Here is a 5051-nt window from a genome sequence, read left to right on the forward strand (position 1 = left end):
AATGCCGTTCTTCCAGTTTGTCCCTGGGATAGTATTGCAGGTAGGCCACACCCCTGGGGAAACTCCCCCTAGACCGACCGGCCGCTTAGAATGCAGTCATGTGATCCATCATGGGAACCACCACTCACAACTGGAGTCCAGCCAAGTTGACACATCTTCAACTATCACAATCTGTAATGCCTACAAGAAAGACCAGTTAATATTACTGTTATTCAAATTTACATGCCAATCACTAAAGCCAAAGATGAAGAAACTGAAGATTTTTATAAGCCTCTGCAGTCTGAAATTTACCAAACATGCAATCAGGATGTATTGATAGTTATTGATGATTGGAATGAGAAAGTTGGAAACAAAGAAGAAGCACTGTTAGTTGGAAAATATGGTGGTGATAGAAATCACACCCGAGAATGCATGATATAATTTTGAATGACCAATGACTTATTTATTGTAAATACCTTTTTTCAACAACATAAACAGTGACTATACATGTTGACCTTGTCAGATGGGATACATAGGGATCAAATCAACTCCCGTCGGTGGAAAGAGACGATAGAGTAGCCCAATATCATCAGTCAAAACAAGGCCAGGGGCTGACTGTGGAACAGACAATCAATTCCTCCTATACAAGTTTAAGTTGAAACTGAAGAAAATTAAAACAAGTCTATGAGAGCCAAAGGATGACCTTGATTATATTCACTTCTGAATTTAGAAATGATATGAAGAATAGATTTGACACATTGAACACCAGTGGCCAAAGACCAGAAAAGTTGTGGGATGACATCAAGAACATCATACATGATGAAAGCAAAAGGTTGTTAAAAGGACAGGAAAGGAACAGAAGTCCAAAATGGTTGTCAAAAGAGACTCTGACACTTCCTCTTGAAAGGAAAGTTGCTAAAGTGAATGGAAGAAATGATCAAATAAAAGAGCTGAACAGAAGATTTCAAAGGGTGGCTCAAGAGGACAAAGTAAAGTATTATAATGAAATATATAAGACCTGGAGTTAAAAAACCAAAAGGTAAGAATGAAAAGGGAAGTGTGTTCTTGCTCAGTGTTTCTCAAGCTGAAAGAAAGAAGAAAAATGTCAAGCCTCAGGTTGCAGTTTTGGATTCTATGAGAAAACTATTGAACAGTGCAAAAAGCATCAAAAGGAAATGGAAAGAATACAGTGTCACTACACCAAAAAGAACTGGTTGATGTCCAACCATTTCAAGAGGTAGCATGTGGTCAAAAACTGATGGTATGAAGGAAGAAGTTCAAGCTTAAGTGAAGGAATTGGTGAAGAACAAGGGTCCGGGAATTGACAGAATACCCATTGAGATGTTTCAAGAAAGGGATGCAGCACTGGAGGCACTTAGTGATTTATGCCAAGAAATTTGGAAGACAGCTACCTGTCCATCTGAGTGGAAGTGGTCCATATTTGTGCCCATTCCGAAGAAAGATGATTCAACAGAATGTGGAAATTGTTGAACAATATCATTACTATCACATGCAAGTAAAATTTTGCCAAAGATAATTCATAAAACAGTTGCAGCAGTATAATGACAGTTAATTGCCAGAAATTCAAGCTGGCTTTAGAAGAGGGTGGGGAATGAGGGCTATCATTGTTGATGTCAGATCATGGCTGCAAACAAAGAATACCAGAAAGATGTTTACCTGTGTTTTATTGATTATGCAAAGACATTTGATTGTCTTGATAACAACAGATTATGTATAACAATGTGAAGAATGAGAATTCCAGAACACTTAATTGTGCTCATGAGGAACCTGTACATAGACCAGGAGGTTGTCATTCCAACAGAACAAGGGGATACTGCATGATTTAAAATTAGGAAGGGAGTGCATCAGGGTTGTATCCTTTCACCATACTTATTCGATATGTATGCCAACCATATAATTCCAGAAGCTGGACTATATGAAGAAGAATGGGACATTAGGATTGGAGGAAGGCTCATTAACAACCTGTGATATGCAGATGACACAACCTTGCTTGCTGAAAGTGAAGATTACTTGAATCCCTTACTGATGAAGATCAAAGACTACAGCCTTCAGTATGGATTACACCTCAGTATAAAGAAAACAGAAATACTCACAATTGGACCGTTAAGGAAAATCAAGATAAATGGAGGAAAGATTGAAGGTGTTAAGGATTTCATTTTACTTAGATCCACAATCAACACCCATGAATGCAGGAGTCAAGAGATAAAATGACTTATCACACTGGGCAAATTGTTGCAAAATAACTCTTTAAAGTGTTTAAGAACAAAAATGTCACTTTGAAGACTAAGGTGTGCCTGACTCAAGCCATGATGTTTTCAATAGATTTAATATTTTCATGATTCAGTATTTTCAATATACATATATTATAGCATGTCCATTCAATGAAACGTCATGAATATTAAAGAATGAAATAGTTCTTCATATATTAATATAGAAGGATTACTAGGATACAGTGCTAAGTGAAAAAAGCAAGATACAAAACAGTGTTTACAATATGCCATAAATTGTATACAAACAGATGCTTGTGTACATTTGATAAAATATGTAGAAAGTATCTCCAGAAGGAAATGTAGATTTCAGGACAAAATTACCAGGGATAGAGAGGGACATGACATAATGATAAAAGGATTGATCAGTCAGTAAGACTTAGCTAGCAATCCTAAATATGTATGCACCAAGCAACAAAGTTATGAAATATGTGAAGCAAAAACTGATAGGAGAAATAAACAATTCCACAATTACAGTTGGAGCGTTCAGCATTCCTCTCTCATCAACTGATAGAACTAGACAGAAAGTCGGCAAAATATATGGAAGAATTCAACAACACTAAGATCTAATTAACATTTATGGAATAGTCTACCCAAAATACATGTTGTTTTCTAAGCACTCAGAACTTACACCATGATAAATCATATCCTGGGCCATAAAACAAACCTCAACAAATATAAAAGAATTTAAACCATACAGAATGTGTTCTCTGACCACAAGGGGCTGAATCTAAAAACCATTAACAGAACTATAACAGGAAAATTCCCCCAAGTTAGAAACAAAACAGTATACTTCCAAATAATGCATGGATCAAAGAGAAAATCTCAAAGAAATTAAAAAATTCACTGAACTGAATGAAAACGAAAATAGAACACATTAAGATACTGTAAGATGCAGCCAATGCTAACCCTTATACTTATATTTGAAAAGAGGAAAAGTCTCAACTCAGTTTGTTGCTGTTATGGGCCGTGGAGTCAGACCCGACTCATAGCAACCCCTCCTTGGGTTTCCAAGGCAGTATCACTACAGAAGCAGATTGCCCAACCTTCCTTCCAAGGAGTGGCTATTGGTTTGAACCACCAGCCTTCTGGTTAGCAGTCAAGTGCCTTACACTTTGTTGTCATTTAAATTTGAGTATGGTAGTTTCATTCTTACTATGTTTATCACATACTTTTTTTAAGTGGTGCTTTTTCTCATTTTTTTCCCCTTATTTTGGTTAAATATATTGCTTTAAATTCTTGGTATACTTGAATGATGGCATGAATTGCAGAATCTTTTTGCCTTTTCTGACTTCACAGTCTTTTATTTTTACTTGGTAGTTTAATTCTAAATTCATGAATAATTAAGTTTGATCTTACCAGAGGATACCATCTGTCATTTGCACTGTCATATTGTGTTAGGGTTTGTGAGGTCTGCTGCAAGTCATCTTGCCAGTGGCCCTTGGCAATACCTAACTTGAGCATCATAATTCTATATGGTGTCTGTCAGTGTGCTATTGAATGGAGTGGGTCAGTTTTCAGAGGAAGATTTTATTTATTTCTGTGATTGCCTTAGTCAGTTACCACCCATCAGGCTTTTCTAGCCCATTCTGATGAGCCCTGTAGTTCCAGCTTTCTCTCCACTTCTGATTCTAGACTCTTTAAGCTCAGTCCCCAGAGTACCACTTTACTCTGTCTTCTTTAGTCATGCAGGAATTTAACCTTTTTGACTTATGCCACTTTTTATAATTTAGAAGTTCCAAGATTGTAAACATGGTTAGTGAGTTGGAATGAGAAAAAATAGCGAGTGATTTCTGTCCTTTTTCTTTACGTTTCTTTACGCTATTAGTTCAAGATGCCTCTCTGAGAGAAAGGCTATATAGCTTTGTTATTATTCATTTATAATAAACTGAAGATTTCAGAAAAAGCTACCTTAAAAAATAATTGCATATGTTGACTAGTTTGTTTTGGAATAATTTTCAAGGCAAATTTGCCACAAACTGAAATACCTTCTTGTTTAAGAAAATTCTGTAGCTTGCCTTACTTTGACAACTATTCATTTTGAAATTATGCACCAAGGGCAAATGAACTTGAGAGCTAACAGTGAATACTTGAGCTCACAAAAAAGTATAGCATTTAATTTTATTTTACTTCTATAGCTTTTTAGATTTTTTTTTTTTTTTTAAATTTCCATAGTAGGAAAGCTAGTAGCTTAGTAGAAGAAAGGAAAAATCACTTCACTCTCTGAGATAATCACAGTTAATTCTTGGCTAATCATCTTATTTCTCAGAATATACATTAACTATACAAATGTGGCATAGTGCCTAAGGCATTTGACTGCAAACCAGAAGGTTGGTGGTTCAAAACCACCAGCCATTCCATGGGAGGAAGACTGGGCAATCTATTTACATAAAGATTTACCACCTTGGAAGCCCAAAGGGGTCGCTATGAGTTGGAATCGACTTGATGACAGTTTTTTTTTTTTTAATACAAATGTCACTCTTCTAACTTAGCAAAGTGAAATCATACTGTACATATTATTCTGAAAGGCTACTTAGTATTCTTTCTGTGGATTTGATACAACTTGTTTAGTTAATCCCCTATTTTAGATCCTGGAGTATCTTTGTATTTGCATGTGTATTTGGGGGACAGAGGCACCACCTATTTTGCAAGGATGTTAGGGTTACATAAGATAATGTTTACAAGGTGTTTAGCAGAGAACCTGTCATAGAGTAGTACTCAATAACAATATAATATGCTATTAATTGGAGACCAAAAATGTTGTTGTTGTTGTTATGTGCCGTC

General features: G+C 35.9%; 1 protein-coding gene across 1 annotated transcript in view; it reads left to right on the plus strand.

Annotated features, from left to right (window-relative positions):
* Positions 1-5051, plus strand: part of ACTR3B (actin related protein 3B) — a 247340-nt gene that overhangs the window by 58139 nt on the left and 184150 nt on the right. The gene's annotated exons all lie outside the window — the stretch shown is intronic.

This window comes from Orycteropus afer, unplaced genomic scaffold (assembly GCF_000298275.1).
Source record: "Orycteropus afer afer isolate SDZICR_OR568_19922 unplaced genomic scaffold, OryAfe1.0 scaffold00264, whole genome shotgun sequence".
Classification (NCBI taxonomy): domain Eukaryota; kingdom Metazoa; phylum Chordata; class Mammalia; order Tubulidentata; family Orycteropodidae; genus Orycteropus; species Orycteropus afer.